The sequence below is a fragment of the Acinonyx jubatus genome, chromosome A3, assembly GCF_027475565.1.
Source record: "Acinonyx jubatus isolate Ajub_Pintada_27869175 chromosome A3, VMU_Ajub_asm_v1.0, whole genome shotgun sequence".
Taxonomy (NCBI): Eukaryota; Metazoa; Chordata; class Mammalia; order Carnivora; family Felidae; genus Acinonyx; species Acinonyx jubatus.
The window spans coordinates 80300131-80322191 of NC_069388.1; the positions used below are offsets into that span (position 1 = coordinate 80300131).

At 41.2% G+C, this 22061-nt stretch overlaps 1 long non-coding RNA gene and 1 pseudogene across 1 annotated transcript; both read right to left on the reverse strand.

Moving 5' to 3' along the window:
• Positions 1-5736: 5736 nt before the first annotated feature.
• LOC128311364 (uncharacterized) lies at positions 5737-15473 on the reverse strand. The gene is made up of 3 exons (XR_008289767.1): positions 15294-15473; positions 12061-12188; positions 5737-6550 (listed from the first exon to the last, which is right to left on the reverse strand). It is a non-coding gene; the product is annotated as an uncharacterized LOC128311364 (long non-coding RNA).
• Positions 15474-19350: 3877 nt separating this feature from the next.
• On the reverse strand, positions 19351-19902 carry LOC106973457 (60S ribosomal protein L17-like; annotated as a pseudogene).
• Positions 19903-22061: the final 2159 nt, after the last annotated feature.

Genomic DNA, 22061 nt, shown 5'->3' on the forward strand with positions numbered 1-22061 from the left:
ATTTCTAACAAGTTGCCAGTGATTGTTGATGTTGCCCATTCTGGGACCATACTTTGAGAACCACAGAGGAAATTGGCCTTCTGTCAGCTCCTGAATTTTGCCCTAGCATTCTCTCCTCCCCACCCCAGCCTTTCTCTCTGCTTTGGGCCATTGCTTCCATCACTGCATATCCCCAGTGGGATCCCTGGCCTCTAGCTGCTTCCTCTTCGTGGCCACTGCTGGGAGCCCATGGGAAGAAGGTTTAACTTCCCCACATCCCCTTTAATACAAGGTTTGTGTGTTTGTTTTTTATTTTTTTTAATATTTATTTATTTTTGAGACAGAAACGGAGCATGAGTGGGGGAGGGGCAGGGAGAGAGGGAGACACAGAATCTGAAGCAGGCTCCAGGCTCTGAGCTGTCAGCACAGAGCCCAACGTGGGGCTCGATCCCATGAACCATGAGATCATGACCTGAGCCGAAGTTGGATGCTTAACTGACTGAGCCACCCAGGTGCCCTGAGGTTTGCGTGTTTAATGGAAAGATAGAAATACAGTAAAACCTTGGTTTGCAAGCATAATTCATTCTGGAAACATGCTAGTAATCCAAAGCACTTGTATATCAAAGCAAATTTCAAGAACCATTGGCTCAGTGTGACGTTGGGCATCGCGTACTACTCGTATTGCAAGACATCGCTCGTTTATCAAGTTAAAATTTATTAGAAATGTTTGCTCATCTGGTGGAACACTTATAGAACAAGTTACTCACAATCCAAGGTTTTACTGTAACTAGAGGGAATTATGAACAGAAGTGGGTAATGTGAAACTGAAGCTGAGTTCTAGTACTCTGTTCCTTAGCATTTTTTTTATTATCACCCCCTTAAGGAGACTTAAAAAAATTTTTTTTTAATGTCCCTCTCTCAGAGAGAGAGGGGGACAGAAGATCCGAAGCAGGCTCCAGGCTCTGTGATAACAGCAGCAAGCCCCATGCAGGGCTCAAACCCATAAACTGCAAGATCATGACTTGAGGCAAAGTTGGATGCTTAAACAACTGAGCCACCCAGGCACCCCCCACCAAGGAGACCTTCTGGACCTTTTTTTCTCCAACTCACACCCCACCCCATCCCTCATTCCTGCCCATGATATTTAAACACCATAATACACTGTATACCTGTTTATTCACCACAGCCTTTTGGAGAGCTACAAACCACTGTAATATCCAAAAATTTTTTCATCCTCCAAAGACCAATTTTACCCCCTTGGGGTGTTACCATCCCTGCTGAAAACGCATCTTCTGGCAGAGCAAAGTAAAATCATTAAAGCAATTTAAACTGTCCATAAATTTTCTTTGTAGGCACACTTCAGTTCTTAACCTTGCTCTAGTGTTTCAAAGACTCTTCTTGTCTCTTCTTTCTGAGAGGGGCCCATTCTTCAATTTTTCTGGTGCGTATGTCCAGTCCAGCTTTTCCCTGACTCTCTTTTTAAGAAAGCCCCTTCCCATTTCTACCCCTCAGGTCTAAAAAGTGTGAGCAGGAAAGAGGAATGGTAAAGCCACCTAAGAAATCTAGAACCCTATGTTTTCCTTCTTAGTTCTCTGCCAACTGGACTCAGGGATGAAACTAACTGCCAAAGGGGAAAATTCTATTTATTTATTTAAAAATTTTTTTTTGCATTTATTTATTTTTGAGAAACAGAGTGAGACAAAGCGTGAGCAGGGGAGGGGCAGAGAGAGAAGGAAACACAGAATCCGAAGCAGGCTCCAGGCTCTGAGCAAGAGGTCAGCACAGAGCCTGATGCGGGGCTTAAACCCACAAACTGTGAGATCGTGACCTGAGCCGAGCCACCCAGGCACGCCGGGGAAATTCTATTTAAACTGAGTACCAGATGCTTCTGTTTGTCTGAGGAGGTAGTCTAACAGTGCCACAACACCATTTCCCAAGGTCTGAGTTATTTAGTTAAGAACAGCCCCGTGGGAACTTCAGTAGGACAGTTAATAGCAGGCTCTAGCCCTCCAGGAAAGGTCCTCTCTACAGTTTCTTCACTGCTGGGATGTGCAAACTTTCCTATTCTTCCTGCAGGCTCTGTTCTGGGTGGGTGAATAGAAGAACATCTCTCCTTTACTCTCCTCCTTCCCACAACACACACACACACACCACAAACACATACACGTGTGCAGGTGCCCATGAAGAAAAAGCAACAATTCTGAGACTAAGTAGACTAAATTCAAATTAAGAGCAAGACTCCCCCTCGCCTGCCCAACTTTTTTCCCTTTTAAATACAGCATAAATGCCCAAATCCCTGTGCCCACAAGGGAGATAGAATTTTACATTTTTCATGCAGAACACACTTTCAGTTCCTTTTTCCTGTCACCAGATAATGCCCTAACTCCTACCATGAGAAGCTCACTAGAACATCTTGCCAAACAACAGAACCCCCTGCTCCCACTAGAGCTCAGAAACCAGCTTTCAAGCTTTTTCTTTACTTAGGAACATTATCTACTTTACTGGGCTCTACACGGAAGAGAGGAAGTTCAGGCCTTGTTATCGTCCCATCTAGAATAAACACCTGGAGATATATTATCAGGTGGTGGTGCTGGGAAAGTATTGTTCTTCTAGTCACATTTTTTTAAAAAATAGAAATCTGTTTTTATTGGGTTGGGATGTGGATTTCTGTACTTCTTCTAAATGGGAAATGGGAGAAATGTCATTTAATTCATTAGATAAGATTTTATATCTGGCCCAGGTGATGGGTTGGCAGCTAACATGCAGAAAATCAGAGGGCAGATGCTTGGATTGAAAACCACACCCCTGGTGGCCTAAGATGCTGGGTCCAGTACAATGGCCATTGCCTGCCTAATGAGTGACTCCAACTTCCTAGCCCAGAAAGGACTGTTGAGGTGCCCTAATGAGCTTTCTCATTATATATTGAGGAGTGAGATCCAGAGGGGTGACCTGGTTTGTCCAGGGTCAGCAGGGTGAAAAGGAAAAGAGCCAAAGATCAAACCCAAAGTCATCTCGTTCCTGCTTAGGTCGTTCTTTCCATCACGTCATATCTACTTCCTATGGTTCCTTCCTCTTCCTTTGTTGTAAGGTAGGATTCTGGTTTCTTCACAGATACTAGTGAGATGTGTAAAGTCTCACAGTAGAGAAGTCTGAAAGGTCTGTCTGGGTTTAGATTCTAATTTTCTAAAAAGTCAAAGGAAACAGGATGACCTTTCTGGCTTCTGAATGTAAGGGTAAGGAGAGACCACAAAAGAAGCCTTCAGAGTTTTAGGAGGCTTCTCTACATTTTCAGGAGCCTCATAGTGAGAACTCCAAAACATTTGCCTGTGTTTGTCACATGACCAAAATGGAAACCAAGAAAGGAAAAAAGGAACCTAAGGGTGAAGTCTGGACAAAGATTTCCCTTGCTTTCTCAAGTTCCTCTTCTAGCATGTGAAGCTGTAAGAAACAAGATTCAGTGACATCAGCATTTTTGTTGAAAAGATAGAATTGGAGGGTATGTGAGAAGGGAATTAGCAGCCTGAAGGCACCCAACCTAGCAAATGCAACGTGGGCGTCCAGCAGCTAAATTAGTGGAAGCACCATCTGAATGTGGCCTTAGTTTCAGATTTGGGCCTAGATTCATCTGTAACTTGACCTAATTCACATTAACAAATACATAGTAAGTACTGATTATGTGTTGTGGGAAATAGGAAGATGAACATGACATGGATCCTGCTTTCAAGGAGCTTATTATCTAGAAGGAAAGAGAAGGGCTGTATATAAATCACTAAGGTACAAGATAGAATGTGACTGTGCTAAGAAAGAAGTAAAAACAAGGTTGTCTGGGAACCCTGGGCTATGGTGGCACAGAACTCTGGGCCAATATCTTATGCGTCTAGGCTACCATTAGGTTTAGAGAAGGCAGAAGTAGAAGGATTGGATGGCAGTTAGTTGGGGTATTTAGTGATCAAGAGGTTATCAGATGACTGCAGAAGCAACCACTTTTGCTATTTGTGGTCATTGAGGCCAATTTTCAATTTTAGTCTATATATTTGCATCCCCAATTTTGTGAGGTCCTTCTTCCTACTCACAAGTCTGTGCTTTTAAATGGCCAACCATTTTTTTTTTCATTTGGGTAGGCAAGTTATTGCATGTGCAAATTCAGGGTTTTGGAGACAAACACAACTATGTTGGGGGTTGTGTTACCCCAAACTGGCAATGAACAAAAGGCAACCTGTGAAAATCGTTACTAATGGTTTCCTTCTAAACTATCAAAACATAAAGTTCTATACTTGGTCTTTGGAACATGATAGAGTAAACATCTATCTTAGACAAGGAACACAGTAATTTTCTAAGTAGCGGATGCCTTGTTATTTGAGTAAGATCTATATTAATAACAACAACAACAACGAAAATAAAACCAAACCATGAGGTCCTGAATATTTTTTGGCCATTCCAATTTCAGCATAAGTGGGCCTCGAAATAAAGCCTAAACACGTCCAGGATAGGGAGTCTGAAATTTTGTGTGGCAGAAATGGTTAAGAGATCACCAAAAATTCATCCTCTCCCTTCCCTTAGTGGAGTTGTTGTGGCCATTCAGGCAGAGGCTACATTTTTCACCACGACCCATTTCTCTGACTCCTTGCATTCAGGTGGTCATCAATAAATGTGACAGAAGGGATATGTGTCTCTTCTAGGGCCAGGCTTTTTAAAAGTGGGTGGAGGGGTGCCTAGATGGCTCAGTTGGTTGTGTCTGACTTTGGCTCAGGTCATGATCTCATGGTCTGTGAGTTCAAGCCCTGCGTCGGGCTCTGTGCTGACAGCTCAGAGCCTGGAGTCTGCTTCAGATTCTGTGTGTGTGTGTCTCTCTCTGTCCCTCCCCTGCTTGTGCTCTCTCTCTCTCAAAAATAAATAAACATTAAAAAAAATAAAAAAATAAAAAGTGAGGGAGCTTCTTTCCATTCCTTCTTCCCCATCTGCTGGCTGCTTGCAGATGGTGGAACCACAAGATGGAAATAGCCTGGGTCTGAATGATCACAAGGAGGAAAGCTGCCTGGAAACCAGCAACACTTGTACTGAACTGCTATGTGAGTGAGAAACAAAATTCTATTGTTTGACAGATTGTGCTATTGCTCCCATCATTCTGCTGCTGCACAGCTACAGCAGGGGTCTTTGGTGGTGAGCCTCCCCGAAGGAAGATTGTATTTCCTGCTCACTGATACTGGACTTGGCCATACAACTTGCTCGGGCTAGTGAAATGTCAGCAGAATTGGTATAGACCACATGTGAGCAGAAACCGCAAGAGTTGTGGCATGACTCCACCATTATTCTTTGTCCCGCCCTGAGAACAGCAAGCTTCACGTAGAAGCTTTCAGTCTGGGTTCCAGATGAAGAAGACATATGGGGCAGAGCTGCAACTAACACATAGTCAACATATACCATGAGCAAAAAATAAGCCTTTGCTGTTGATAATGGGGATTGTTTGTCATGGAAGAATAACCTAGGAAAGGCTGCCAGATATATTGTGCTAACCCATTAACATTTTGATAGTTATCTAGTATAGCACTAGTGTTACCCTAACTAGTATACTCTGAAATTAGAAGAACTGAGTGTGTGGAAAACTGTAGAGTGGGGAACAGTGAACAAGATATCATAAATCATCGTTTTAAAGAATGGTTAAACACAAAATACTCTAATGGAATTAAAAGTTTTATTAAATATTAATTGACAATTCACAACCAGGTGAAACAGCAAACCAATAAAGTAATTTTCAAACACAAATTGGGTAACAAATCATTAAGCCAGTGGACCGACCACCTTCTGACTCCACTGAACTATCTGACTCCTCCTGACAATGGAAAGTTCTTGGCATATCAGAAGATGTAGGTTGAAGCCCAAAGAAAGAGATGATCCCACAAAGATTTCTATGTTCCTACAACCCCTCTATCTTTTCCTCCTCCTTTATGGAATGTCAGAGGAGAGGGATACCAGAGAGTGCAGACACGGTGGAAACAAAGGAACATTTCAACTTCTCATTTTTGCATGAGGCTAGACCCTTCACATGGCTGGTCTCTTCATATGAGGCTACAAAAATATGAGGCTCACTTTGAGGATCAAAGGCCCTCAGAGACAGGCATGCTGGGTGGGTGTGTGGGGACAGGACATTGTGGGAAGAGGTAGAGAGGAAACTTGTGACAGAACCACAATGGTAGCACTACCCAGAGGTCCAACCAGCTAATACCTGGGCACCTCAGGCAAGGTTCCCCATCTCTCTCTTGCTTGACAGGATGGTTAGGGTCCTCAGAAGTAAGTAATTTAAAAACATAAAAGTGAATTCTGTCATAGGAAAAAAAAAATGAAATATGCTCCAGTCAGAAAAATGTCTGCCATTTTTATTTGTTTATCTTGTTATTATGACCAGGGAATTTATTGCCACAAACAATAAGTTAATGGAAAATAGTGAAGGCATAAAAATGGTTATTAACAACGTAGGGAATAAAAAGGTCCATGGTGATGTCTGACGGAGTTGCAGAAGGCAGTAGGTTGTAATAATTAGCTGTGCCATTCTCCATGCTCTCCACCGCATCTGCTGTAGGAATACGGGATGGGAAGCCTTGTCACACTTGGTGCTACATGCCACCCAACTCTTTTGAAAATCTGATTGGCCCTGTCTCATCATCCTCTGGCTGTGGTATTGTTTGTGTGATATTGGTCATTCATTCCATTTGGGAGATGACTTTCATTTTTTACCCTGGCAATAGTCTTGCTATTTCTTAACTTGGGAGCCCCTTGGCAATGCTAATAGATGTTATGTAATATTGTGATTTATGAGAAATATATATTTGGTCATATGAGTGACCAAATATATATTTCTTATATATATTTGGTCTTTGTCCATGGTTTCTAGCTCACAGTTCCCCAAACCCGTAGAATTTCCTCAGTGATGAGAACGAAGGTGATTTTTGTTATGTTAATGATGTGACCACTGGACCCTACCTAAGGATGGAGGCTGGTTACCAGTGGAGCCAACCATGTGATTAGAGAGTTAGAACTTTCAGTTCCCTCTGACTTCCTGGGATGGAAAAGGGGCTGCAGGTTAAATCAATCGCCATGGCTGGTGATTTAATCAATGCTTATGTAATGAAGCCTCCATAAAAACCTAGAAGAACCAGGTTTAGAGAGCTTCCGGGCTGGTGAACACATGGAGGTGCTGGGACAGTGCTCCTGGAGAGGGGGAGAGGGCATGGACGCCCCGCCCCCTTTTCCCATACTTTGCCTTATACATGTCTTCCATTTGGCTGTTCCTGAATTATGTCCTTTTATAATAAGCCAGTGATCTAGTAAGTAAAATGTTTCTATGAATTTTGGGAGCTACTCCACCAAACTAATTGAGTCCAAGGAGAGGGTCATGGGAACATCTGATTTATAGCCAGTTGGTCAGAAGCACAGGTAACAACTTGGACTTGTACCTAGAATCTGAGATGGGGGGAGGAGTAGTCTTGTGGGACTGAACCCTTAACCTGTGAAGTCTGATGCCATTTCTGGGTAGATAATGTCAGGATTGAATTGGATTTCTCAGATACCAGCAGGTATATGAGAATTGTTTGCTGGTGTTGGGGGAAAACTCCTTCCCCACATTGGAAATTGACTCTCAGGACCATTTCATACACTCTAAATGGGAAGGACGGATGGTGACCAGGACCAGGCTTAGCTCCTCCCTGAACCTGATATTACATCACATTACACTGGCCACCAGCAACACTCCCAACCACACCATCAGCTCCAAACCCAAATATTTTGGTGGACAGCTTAACTTTATTATTCCAAAACTAGTCTTAACTTTTTCATTTGATTAAAAAATTACATTAACACTATCTAAGAGCTCATGCCAGATGTTTATAAGGATGGTAGTATTGGATATGAATAAGTGCAGTGTTACTTCTTTTAAAGATATGTTTGAAGCACTGTTGCATGGATTACACTATGTAAAGTCACATAAATAAAAGTGTTTATAATAATTATACAGTTTTTATAGTTTTTCAATAAAAGAATGTTTTCAGCCCATGTAAAAAAAATTAAATTAAATGTGTGAAAGTTAGGAGGTTGGTGTATTTAGCGTGAGTTGGAACTTTGGCAGCAGTGTGTAAAGTCTATATCTGGGAATGCTTGAGGCCAAGAGTTTAATTGCAAAGCTTGGGATTGCAGGATTCAGTGAATAAAGTGGATATAAAATAATTAGGTAATAACTTTTGCTTCTTTCTTTCCTCTGATCGTTAATAAAGAGTAAAGTCCATCTGGTTTGTACTAAAAATATACTTAAAGGTTTGCAAATAGATCAGCAAAAAATTCATTTAAGGAAAAAAAAGGGCAAACTTTGGTGTTAACAAATCACAAATATTGTGATCCAAACTTCACGTTTTGTTGAAAGTGCTTTTACATTTGTATTACTATTATTTCCAGTCCGACCTTTTTATTTTCCAAGAAGAGCAAACTGGAGTTAGAGGTGAGGGAGGTGGCAGAACAGGAGGCCATAAAAGTGGCCAGAAGGAATATAAGAAACTAAATATTGATCTTTGTTCTTTCAGTGAGGACTCTCGTGTTTCTAAGGATGTCATTACAGCTATGGTGGCATTGGTTAATCTGATCTGCTATTCAGCTGTGGTCCTGCTCAGCACTGAAAGAACACTTTGTTCATGGGCTTCAGCTGACAACCAGAGAGTTTTCTAAAGTAAGGGTTATAGTGAGAACATTCCTCTCCATGTGTTATGTAAGATATTTGGGGCATGCAGGACTCTGAGGCAATGAATAAAACTTGCTTTAAAAACAGACATAACTAAAAAAAAATGACACAATTTATACATTCAAATTAGTATTATCCTTCAAGGAGTCACATTGGGAGACATATACTTATTCTAGCAAAGACACTATTGCTCCAAAGCATTTTGGAACTTTTTATTTTAGAGTTGCCTATAGAACCAGGGTTAGTCTGTGAACCACAGAGGACTGTATAGGGTTTCACCTCAGTTTTTAGCCCTGTCACAGAAGGCTGATGACTTATTTTTCTCCTCTATAGACTTAACTCCAAATAACTTGGAATATTAAAGAAATCAGAACTACTCATTTATTCATTCATCTGTTGATTCATTTATTCAGTAAACATCCAGTGACTGTTTTGTGTGCCAGGCTGTGTTAGAAGCTGAGGATTCAGTGATGTGCAAGACAGAAATGGTCCCTGCTCTGTTGGAGCTGACGGAATTGGAAAGATAAACCAAAACCACCCCCATAACAACATGCTAACAAACAAATAAAAAAAAAATAAGTGCCAGTTGGGATAAATGGTATAAAGGAAACAGATAAGGAGCTGAGCTGGAGAAGAAACCAGCTTGTTAGATGGGAAAAGTGACATCTAAGTACGAATTCGGCATTAAAGGGTGTCCACTTGGCCACCATCACAAATATTCAAATGAGTAAGCTTTAATTTTGGAGGACAGTTTTGAAACCTGAATGGACTGGGCAGAGCCCACTTTTCCCACAGCAAATTTAGTTGCCACAAATAATCTGTAATATCAAATAGATTGTATCTCACTTTTTGTTTTTTTTTTTTTTTGCTTTTGGCTTAAACACACACACACACGCACACACACACACACACATAGAATTTCTCTTCTCTTCAATCATTAAAGCCATCTTGACTGTACTACCTGCAAGGCCCTATAGGATCTTCAATCCTTCCTCTACTGAGGACCTCAGAGCCACCAGGGAGATATCCTGGAGGCCCTCATTACTGTAGAAGTGGCACCACTTTCTGCTGTGTTTGCTACTTGCAGGCCAAAGTGGGATGACATCAGCACCATGTTAGATTGTCAAACTCCTTCTCTAGGAGGATGCCATCCATCTTGAGAGAGATTGTGAGGCTGTGCCCTGGCTTCATGGGAAACTGCGCTGAGAACCATTCATGATGTCTGCTATGGGCATGGAATGAGGTCACATAACATCAGTTTGTCCATTACGGATGATGACGTTGGATCATTAGGTTAAGGAGTTGTCTAAAAGATTTCTCTATTATGTAGGTATCTTCCCCCTTTGTAATTAGGAACTACTTTGTGGGGTGATATTTTGAGACCATGTGAATGTCCTGTTCTCCAACGACATTTCACTGCTAAATGACTCGCCCAAGTTTGTAGCTACAAGTCACAGAACTCTGACTCCCAGTCCCAAGGACTTTCCCTCCACTATGCTTGTTCCATTCATTAGCCCAGGAATATTTCAGGCAGGATAGAAGACAGGATTTCTAAAGACTCAGAAAAGCTAGGTGCCGCTTAGACCTTCATTGTTTATTAAGTGTGTTGAATAATAAAAGTTTCATTAGAAACTCCCATTTTGGGAGAAATAATTAGATTTCCCTTGATGGGACTGAGGAAGAAATGGCAATATAACTAGAGAAATGAATTATTACTATTACTATTACTACTCAAAAGAAACAGACAGATGTTGTGGCCTTTTCTCCTTCCCCCAAATATTCTTAAACAGGTTTCTTTTGCCTTTCTTCTCTTTGAATGTCATTGTGAATTTGTTGAACAGAAGACTCTGTGTTGGGTGTGAGTGACATCTTTCCTTAGGATTATTATTTTTAAAAAATTTTTAATGTTTATTTATTATTGAGAGACAGAGCATGAGCAGGGGAGGGGCTGAGAGACAGGGAGACACAGAATCTGAAGCAAGCTCCAGGCTCTGAGCTGTCAGCACAGAGCCCAACGCGGGGCTCAAACTCACAAACCGCAAGATCATGACCTGAGCCAACGTCAGACGCTTAACCGACTGAGCCACTCAGGCAGCCCTTTCCTTAAGATTATTAACTATAACCCTAAATCAGGTGTTTCATTTTTTAAAACCACACTGTGGTGACTTTTATATGAATTGAATCCCTGTTGTTGGGTCTTCCTAAACTCCAGGAGTGGTCCCGATGACTTCCTGTGGCAGTGTAGTCCATGGGGTAATTATTTTAGGATAATGGGGTTGGAACATTTCATAATTTAATGAGTTTTTAGATTTCTTATTCCCAGAATTAAATAAGAACCTCTATGAATGTCAAATTCAGTAATTATCAAACTGAACAGAATTTGGCTCTATGTAACCAACTGGCACACTTTCTGTAGATAACAACATGATTTGATATTTATAAAGGGCCCATTTCCCACCCCCTCCCCCCAGTTCAGACACCAGAAATTCATTAAATATAAAGACTTACATAATTCTGCAAAAAACCCCCTTACTTCTCTAGAGCTTTCCTAGCCTCTAAGTTAGATATTTAAAAAGAGATATTATTCTTTTGGTACAGGCTTTCAGCTCTCCCTGAAATGGAGGGGCTAGTTACAGTCCAGCCTACAAACTGGCTCAGATTTAATGAAATTTAATGAGTAATAATAATAAGTGCAATGCTCCCTTGATGTTAGAGTGACAAGCAATTAAATTCTGAGGAGGTTGATGAGAGAAAGGTGTGGACCTAGTTTACAGTGGCCTCAGCCTAACAGCTTCCTCCTGGCATTAGGTGTACATATTTGGGTTGATTTGGATTGGAAACATGAAAGCATAATTTTTTCCTTTAATTAAAAATTTATTTCCAATAGTTTTCTTGCCTGACACCCAAAGAAATATAGAGCTGGATAAGAGTAATAACTCATATTCATGGTCTAGGTGTTTCACATGAGTATCATTTAACCCTCACAAACAACCCTTTAAGTAGGTACAATTATTATTTCCTTCTTTAAGAGATGAAGAAATGGGGGCCTGGAAAGTTTACCCAAAATGCTGTAGGGTGATCTGTCTTGTAAACCCAAACAAACGGTCTGACTGCAGAGTTAGATCCTGAGATCCCAAAAACAGGCCACACCACCTCCCAAACTCTGCTGCCTCTCCACGGAGGGGTAGGGAGATTTATAGTGCTTTTCATAGGAGGACTGCTAAGCGCTTCTCTTGAATGTAATCCTTTGATGCAGCTTATAAACCAAGAACTGGCGGTCCATCAAATGGGAAAGTGACTTGCGTAAGACATTCCCTGTGCTCCTGGGAGATCTGGGCAGAAAGTAAAGAGGCTCTCACCTTCGCTCCTGGGAGTTCGCCAATGGCTAGTACCCTTCTCAGCTCCTCATCATGAAAGATAAATAGCGTTCTTCCCAGCTGGAGTGCACTCATCCAATAGCTGCATTTCTCCCCAGGGACCAACATTCCTGGCAGAGAAAATGAAACCAGGATAATAACCATTGTAGAGATTATGAAATTGCTTCTTATCTGAATTCATACTCCAACCCATTTTTAGTGCTTTCATAAACCACCCCAGACTGATAGAATTATTTTCTTTATGACTCATAGATATATTTTGCTTCTCCATTTTTATCCATTTTACTTTCAAGGAGAAGATTAGATGATGAAGTAAGATTCACCCTGTAGAGCTCTGTGGGATTTTATTTAACCCCAACACATGGACTGTGGACTGAAAAAAAGAAATATGCTCATATTTTACAGTATTACATGTAAATACTTCCAAAAGTTTTACAAAAACATAACCTAATTATAAAATTTCATTTTTAAGTATCTTTGTATATTTTAAGAGAGAGAGAGAAAACACATAAGCGGGGGAGGGGCAGAGACCGAGGGAGACAGAATCTGAAGCAGGATCCAGGCTCCAAGCTGTTATTGCTGAGCCAGACGTGGGCTCGAACCCACTGTGAGATCACGACCCGAACTGAAGTCAGATGCTTAACCAACTGAGCCACCCAGGCACCCCATAAAATTTCTTAATTTAACAAGCATTTATTGAATTCTTTCTAGGTATAAAGCACTGTAGTAGGTGCTGAAGATATAAAAGTAAACAGAACATCATCCCTGCCCTAAAGACGCTTCTGTGACTATTCATCTTGACTGGCCTGGTCAGTCCTGGTTTACACCTATTTCCCCAATAATTATAAATAGCACCCCCTTTCGCTCTAAAAAGTGTCCAAGTTTGGGTGATAGATTACATATACCCTATAATAATATTTCCCACTATTTCCCATGATGTTTTTGAAATACTTGTAATTTTTGGATATAAATAAAAACAATAACAGTGAAGGCTCCCAAAATGTACTGACACTCTGTCTTCATTTTGGAATCACTATTTCTGTCACCATGTGTCAGGTGAAGTAAGTTCACTGGGAAAGTGTGGCATTCGGTTTTACATTATTTTTAAAAAATGCAAGTACTGTTCAATCTCCAGCAGGAGGACAGAAAACCAGTTAGAAAACTCAAGAAGAGAGAGAACACTGAGGTAAACAGAGGTAATACTATGTATCGTACACTCAACTCCAATTTTGGTAGGAACTTGAGGTGAATAGGATGCGAGGGCCCTTGGCAGCCAGGAATGTGTCAGGTGGAGCAGGCAAAGCCATGGTTGGAGGCATTTAGGGTCAAGAGCCTCTGATCTTAGAATTCAAGTTGGCATCTGCCTTTCCCTCCATTGGACACTTTGGTCTCTACCCCACTTCTAAAGGTACTGAACTCATTGTTTTTCAAAGCTACCTGCAATGTGCTTTTGTGAAAGGTCGGTATCTGCAGAACATCTAATTACACATCATTTTGTGTACTGTTGTCTGAATATGTATATGTATGTATTTTGATATTGAAGACAAGCTATTTTTAGTTTCCTTTTGGGTATGTTTGGAGAAACTCTTAACTGTTGCTATGCTGCTATGGAAACGGTATCCATGTATACTGACATGTTTACAATTGTTTAAAACACTATAAACTTTCCAGGGCAAAGGCAAACAGCTTATTTCCATCAAAGTTTCTCCCTGCTTTCCTTTTTTTTTTATTAGTTTATTTATTACTCTCAGACCCATGTTGGACTCTGTTTCATCTGTGCCTGCATGAAAGGACTGTTTTTTTGCTGATGTGCATTATCATTTAATTGATTTCACATTCATAACTACAGTAGAGCTGAGAGCAGATGAGAAATTTCCCCTGAAATCAGAAATATTCCTTGGTCTTGTTAGGAACTGTGGGTTGACTATCTCCTAGGCTCCCAAATGAAAAAAATGGAACAATACCTATTGAGGGTTTGTGGATAATCTATCTAGAATTTGCCAGCGTAGGAGACTTTGATAGTGATTTAAATGTAACTATTGTAATTATTTGTGTATACCGGATGAATTTAAAGACTATTCAAATTGCATAGAAACATGCAAACCCAAAGCCAGGAGTTTTCTGGCTTATTCCAAGCATGGGGAAAAGTAGGTGGCTGAGAATGTTTATAACTTTTGGAAAGAGAATCTTAACAAAGCCTCATGAATTGAAGTGAGTAAGAACCATGTTTGCTCGAAGGTACCAGGAAAATGATTTGTTGTTTTCTAGGAGTCAGAAAATATTTGAAAGTGGAATCTGTAATTGTGAATCACACAGTGATAGGTCCTGACTCTGTAAAAGGGCACACATCCTGTTAGAGCACAATATGTTACAGGATGTTAAACTCAGAGTACTTTGCCTTTAAAAACTCCTCTTTACCAAAATTTGATACCTATTTTGGATAAGTATACAGTAAAGGAAATTTTAGCTTTCACGAAGGAAACTACTTTCCTCTCTCTTTTACTAAAATCTCATTTTTGTCATCTTCCTAAAATGGTCATTTCAAGTCACCCATTCCCCCCCCCCCCAAAAAAAAAACCCACATAGAAGCCCTATCAGAAGGGAATGATTTGTGGAGAGCTGGTTGACTTGAGCCTCAGTCGCATGTGGAGATCAGAGAACCACAGAGCCAACAGTCTCCCCCACCTCCACTCCCCAGGCCCCTTTCCTACAGTCTTTATACACTTTCTGTGCTACAGTTCACCAGTGGATAGTCCCTTCTAGGCTCTTCATAGAACAAGATTTATGTGATTTTTTTCCCCCTTCCCTATGGGAAGGATTTTTCCCTGCCTGCTGGAGCTTAGCAGCAGCTAAAAAATATGACCCTCAAGGTCACATTCAGATTAGAAGTCAGTAAAACCTGATGGGAAACTTGCAGTATAACAACTGTGGCTTGATAGTCTACCATGGGGAGGAGGAAAGAGAGAAGGAGGGTGTACAGGAGGTCCTAACTGGAAGTCAATCTGGCTTAGCAGCAGCTCAAGTCAAGAGGCTAAGAATTGTGGTATTAGTTCCCCTGGCTTGGCAGTGTGGGGAAGAGTGGGCGTCAAGCGGCCCTGGCAACTGGGAACCTTCGGGGCTACCCTCAAGGATCAGGATGAAAAGGAGGAAGGTGGGCAGGAGCAGCGGAGTGGCTTTACACAGAGAGCTCCCCAGGCACCAACTAATTGTCTTACTCTGTTTAGATTCCTCTGAAGAAGTATATTTCCGTTGCTGTTCTGTTGCCTCTGAGGGGATTTCCCAAATTAACCTTCTCTAAGCTTTCTTGAGGGACTGTTTTTGAGGGCTGGTGGGGAATTTCCCTCATCTGACCAAACTGTTGTCTGGAGAGATTATTGCTGATCTTCATCTGGGGATTTTCTCACAGGCTTTTTGCTACTTCCTGTTTCCCAAGAGTCTCTGCTCTCTGGGAACTGAAGAGTTACCAAGAGACAGGGACAAACAGGCTTTAGGAAAAAGGGAAGGAGCGTGTATCTGATACAGTGGTGTTGTTCTCCCCTCCTCCAGCTCTTTGCCACAGTGACATTGGATTTAAAGATCCAGGCCCAGGGAACTTGCTGGGGGCTTCAGACTGATTACATTCAACATTCCAGGAACACTGGGGTTGGACCGCATAATCACAAACTCCATTAATGACTGGTTAGAATAGAATATTAGAATAGCTCTCCTGTATTTGGGATGGATAGAAACTCCCATGTTAAAAGAAACCATTAAAGAATCAATACACCTTTTACTTAATGATGATGCTCTTCCACTTTTCCAATGCTTTCTGTGTATCATGTACCCTATTAGGGGCTTTACATACACTTCTCATTTGATCCTGGCAACAACCCAGAGAAGTAGACCTTATTAAGACTCATCTAGGGGCGCCTGGATGGCTCAGTTGGTTAAGCGTCTGACTTCGGCTCAGGTCAGGATCTCACAGTTCATGAGTTCAAGCCCTGTGTTGGGCTCTGTGCCAACATCTCAGAGCCTGGAGCCTGTTTCAGAGTTTGTGTCTCCCTCTGTCTCTGCCCCTCCCCTGCTCGTGCTCTGTCTCTCAAAAATAAAATGAACATTAAAAAATTTAAAAAAAAAAACTCATTTAACAGATGAGCAAACCAAGGCTCTACGAGGTTAAGTAAGTTAGCCAAGTTTTCGGGCTGTTATTAAGAGATCTCCAGTTTTGTATGACTCCAAAGCCCGTGCTGTAGTCTTGCAGCTATAAATTTGACCCAAATTTGGGATTTGTTTCATAGCCTTTTAGGTGCTATTACCAGGAAAGTAGTGGGAAGGACCCTAAGAAGAAGCAATTCCCCTAAAACGAGGGGTGCACGTATTTTAGGGGGCAGTATTGATGGTTGTCAGCTTAGCTCTGTGCATCTGCCAGGCCCTCTTGCTGTATGTTCACCATTTTTTCATCATCTGGAAAGAGGTGCTGATCAGGGAGGTAGTAGGAATCAATATATAAAAGAAGCTCCACTCAAACCAATTAATTAGTTCTTTCTCTTAGAGAACCCTTCTCTCTAACCACTGCTTTCACGTTGCTACTTCCTAGTCTAGCTTTGTACAATTTATCAAGGTTCTTAGAAATAATTGCCCTGAAGATAGGTCCCAGAGTATCTCTGACCTTGCTCTAGCCCAGGGGAAATAATGTTCTAGAGCTGCCCTACCTTCTTGATTTTTGTTGCTCTGAAGCCAGAGCAGTGTCTATGCGTGCATGGGTACGTGTGTGTGTGTGTGTGTGTGTGTGTGTCTTTTTGTGGTATGGGATTCTCAGAGGAATGGATAATTAGCCACAGTTAGCCACAGTTGACCTTTGCAAAGTTCCCCATGTACTTTCAGTTCCACCAGAGCAGTTATTAGCACAGGTGAGGGTGTTGGGAGCAGTATGGGGACCGATGTGGCCGTTCCTAGGAGTTCCCAAGGACAGGAGATGCACCTGCTGCATTGACTCCCCTTACCCACTGCACACTTTGCTGCAGACCCTCCTCTCCTAGATCTTTCGAGGAGGATTCCTAATCATATCCTCTTCATCCAAATAGTGAACTCTCACAGTCCCCAACAGTTGAGGGTTTACTAGTTACCGAGCGATTTATCTACATTAAATGATTTGATCCTTACCCATGAAGTTAGGCAAAATGATTCCCATGTATTTTACCAGTGAGAAAACCATGGCCCTGGCTGGTTAATAATTGGCCCAAACCACCTAGCTAGTAAACTGAGGGGCTGGGATTCAAATACTGGACTGATTCCTAGTTGGGGCTTTATTAGGGGAGGAGGTAGTAAACCTTATTTATTTTTTAATCACTAGGCAAATATAGCATAGCCTTGAAACGTCAAACATACAGGCTATGTTATTACTGTAAGTAATAAGTAGTAGAAAGGGAACAAGATCCTAATCAGCATGATGCCAGTGCTGAAGAGGGAAGATGGCATGGCCCAGAGGCCCCTGGCCTGACAGGAAGTGGTATTTGGTAAAGGGGATGCTACCCCTCCCTTGAACTGAGGGATCCATAGCTTCCTTATCGTTATTGTTGCCAGAGCACCTTTTCAGGGGCTCTGCAATTTCAGGGGGCTAAGTAAGCAATGCCTGCTTACTTAGGTTTAGACCTTAATTCTATTTGCTTGAGAAAAAAAAACAGGTCTTCCCAAACCCAGTACTTTACAACTCTTCCTAATTAAGCAGCCAAGAATCCATCTTTCATTGTACATTCCTGGACACTGGTACATATTATAATTCAAATCCCCCTTTTCTTTCAAAGGCAAAGTGTCACTGTTCTTCCCACCGTTCTCCTGTGGAATAGCGGAGGAAGACAGGCTCAGGGGGCCATCATGGCAGCTGGTGAGAGGGAAGTTCTGCTTCTCAAAGCAGTGTGACACGTACCTCTCAGGTATCATGTGAGGTCAAGGCTGGAAGATGCGATGTGCAGGAACCTCAAGAAAAGCACAGCCGTGCATTGGTAGCAAGAAAGGCACATCCATCAGGAGCCTCTCCAACTCTCCTCTTGACCAGTCCTCTCTTACTTCCACATCTTAATCAATTCCAGGCCCTTGAACATTAATACAAAACGAAGCAAAAGAAAAATACCACCCAAGTATTTTTTCTCTTCATATTGGATATAACCGCATGGCTGTTGCTTCATGGCCAGTGGGAAATGAGGCGGTAGTACTGCTGGTGTATGAGAGGTTGGCAACAAACACAATTACCCCTCTTCAAACTGCACCAGACCACAGGCAGGATAGAGGATGCTGCCAGTCTATTGCTACCTGTCTATCAAGAGCAATCTGGTACCTAGAGGGCTCTGGCTTGCTGTAACAAGAGAGATCCATAGTGTCAAAACAAGCTCTCATTGCATGAAATCTGGGCTCTGGAAAAATCTTGTGTTAGCCCTCCCCTAAAATTTAGCACCACTTTCTTCTGTTTCCAATTCTATGGATTAAAATGCATAATGGAGCAAAGCATCCAGTAGCAAATAACATATGATTCAAACTTGCTGCAATTCTTGATTTCATCATTTCTTAGTTTTGCTTAAAAGAGAAAACATTCCATTCTTTTCAATAGATTCCTGCTCCCATCTCTGGTGGCCCTGTAGGTGAAATTTCTCATTCCTCAGTGAATGAGAGGGGGAAATCCCTTTACATTTTTGATCATGGAAGTAATGTGGTTTATGTGCCTGTCCATATACTTGCTCCCTACATCCAATGAGTCTCTGGCTTAGTTGTTGTAATGTGGGTTCACCAGGCTGGCTGGTCCTGGAACTTCTCCAGCTTACAGGTCACCATGGCCTGAGCACAGCAGCACTTTATGCATGGAGCTTCTGCTGCATGGAGCCCTCCTTGCCTTACAGCAGCTGCGTTGTTCTGTCTTCCAAACCCTGCACCATGGGAGCCACTGTCTCCTAGATAAAACCCTGTGCTGTGCCTGCCTCTGCAGTGCACTGGTGGTCTCATGAGGGTGAGCCCACTCCTTTGTCGCCCCTTCACAGGTCATCAAAGTCACTGTGGGCCCCGGTGCTAGAGCTCTCCATCACCCTCAGTAGTGCAACTGGAGAGTTGCTAGCACAGCAATGATAGCAACACTATCCTCATAGTATTTTAGGATACCTGTAATTCTGAAACTTAGTAGTTATTGGTAGTTTGAAAAATTACCATTCGTTAGAAAGTCTTCTCTTAATATAGTAAATATTATTCCAACATCTATTCTTTTTTTTGTCTGTTTTTACTTTCATTTGCATTTATTTTATGCAGAATTTACTCCCAGGCCATACATTTTTGTTGCTTCAGTTTCTTCTGGAACATCTTTTTCTTCTGTGCAACTTCCTCTTCCAGTTTAGGAACAATCTGCTCTTTTTCAGTAAGGATCATCTCAATGTGGCAGGGAGAGCTCACGTATGGGTTAATCTCACCATGAGCCCCGTATGTTCTATGCCACATCTTGGGGGTTTTGTCCACCTGGATGTGCTCAATGACCAGAGAAGCTACACCTAAACCCTTAAGTTCAGCATTACTCTCTGCATTCTTAAGCATGTGCAGTGAAAATTCAGCACTCTTTTGGGCCACCGACCCTGTGTCCAGTGCCACTGTTTGGCCTGGGCACATCTACCAACCCACCATTGTAGCAATGGAATGGCACACACTGCTTCTGCAAAGTGATATCTTTCAGATACTTGGTGGCTTTTCAGATATGCATACCTTTGATGGTCTGGGCAGTTTCACGTGTGTTCTTAAAGTGAACACGAGGATTTGAACCTCTTGATTTGCATGATTTTGTTGGGTTTCCGGGTCAAGTGAATAGCAAACCATTTTCAGAGATCACCTCAGGCTGCTTACGGGAAGAGCCAACATTTATTCTTATAAAATGAAACTACTTATGTAGTTAGCTCAGTTGAAATGATTCACATTAGCGAAAAGATATAAGATAAAAATATTCCTTTTACTCAGAGATGATCTTTACCTATGATCATGGATGCAATATTCACTATTATCTTCTCTTTTTGAAGATGTTTTCAAAGCTCCTTACATTAAATCAGGCTTTTAAAAATGAGTTTCAGGAGTGCCTGGGTGGCTCAGTTGGTTAAGTGTCCGACTCTTGATCTTGGCTCAGGTCATGATCTCACAGTTTCGGAGTTCAAGCCCCATGTCAGGCTCTGTGCTGACAGCACGGAGCCTGCTTGGAATTCTCTCTCCTTCTCTCTTTGCCCCTACCCCACTTGTACTCTTTCTCTCTCTCTCTTAAAATAAATACATAAGCTTAAAACTTTTTTTTTAATCTTAAAAGAATAATAAAAATGAGTTTCAGAATATTGGCTGTGTCTTAGGTATCATGATATGGTTTAGACAATGACAAACGTTGGAATGTGGTAAAGACCAGAACAGCAAGGAATTCCTGCTGTTTCCATCCCTCCAAAGGAAAGGAAACCTTTAAAACACACACACACACACACACACACACACACATGCACACATGTGTGTGCACATACAGAGCTTTTTGGGTTTGAAGTTAGCCTTTGTTATTAAAACAAAACACCAATATTACAGTGAAAATTGGTTACCAGAGTTAAAGCTGACTTCAGAGATACTATTTCTCCCCTCCCCCCCATCGTCCCAACACCCACGGTGCCCTCACACCAACTCACTCCCCCTTCCCTGGTACTGTTGGAAATAAGGCACATTGCAAGGAGACCTTCCCAGGGTCCTAAGTATAAGTAGCAAAGGAAACTGTCCTCCCGCCTCACTGCAGTATTCCATCTGAGATGAATGGTAGCATTTTGAGAAGGATGGGAGTGAGAAACACCAAAACATGTATCAGTTAGCATAAAGAATCTTTTATAGTGGAGGTGATTTTCTCATCTCTGAAATGACCTTGTACAGAACACAGTATTAACAGTTTGTTAAATAACTCCATAGGAAATAATTGTGTTTAGGACACATTTGTCTGCTTAAAAAAAAAAAAAAATCAGGACTTTCATTTGGCAATGATTAATTTTTCATGTCTTTAATTGTTATTTATTTGTGTTTAAAATGATAATTCCAGTGTTAATGCACGGTGTTATAGTAGTTTCAGATGTACAATATAACAATTCAACAATTCTATGCATTACTCGGTGCTCACCTATTTTACCCACTCCCGCTGGTAACCATCAGTTTGTTTTCTGTAGTAAAGAGTGTTCTTCTGGTTTGTCTTTTTTTAATTTTGCATGTTATTTTTTCATTTCTTATATTCCACATATGCATTATACTCTCTAGATCCATCTATGGTGTTACAAATGTCAAGATTTCATTCTGTTTTATGGTAAGCAATAGTCCATTATATATATATATATATATATATATATATATATGTATATATATATGTATATATATATGTATATATATATATATGTATATATATATATATGTATATATATGTATATATATCACCTCTTTTTTTATCCATTCATCTATTGATGGACACTTGGGCTGCTTCCATAACTTGGCTATTGTAAATAATGCCATAATAAACATAGGGGTGCATATTTTGAATTAGTGTTTTCGCATTCTTTGGGTAAATGCCCAGTAGTAAATTTCTGGATCATATGGTAATCCTCTTTTTAATTTTTTGAGGAACCTCCACACTGTTTTCCACAGTGGCTGCACCAGTTTGCATTCCTACTAACAGTGCGCAAGAGTTCCTTTTTCTCCACATCCTTGCCAACAATTTTTGTTTTTTGTGTAGTTTTTCATATTAGCACACAAAGAAAACATTAAGAAAACCCGGGGCTATAGCCCCATTTCTTTGTTCTCTTCTAAGCACAATTTTTCTAAAGGGTTATTTATATTTGCTGCCTCTAATTTTTCTCTTCTGATCACCTCTTAAATCGCTCCAAACAGGCGTTTCTCCCACGAATACTCCATTGAAACTGCTCTCTCCAAATATACCAGTGACCTATATTTCCCATAGGTTAGTTCTTGTCCACAGCTTG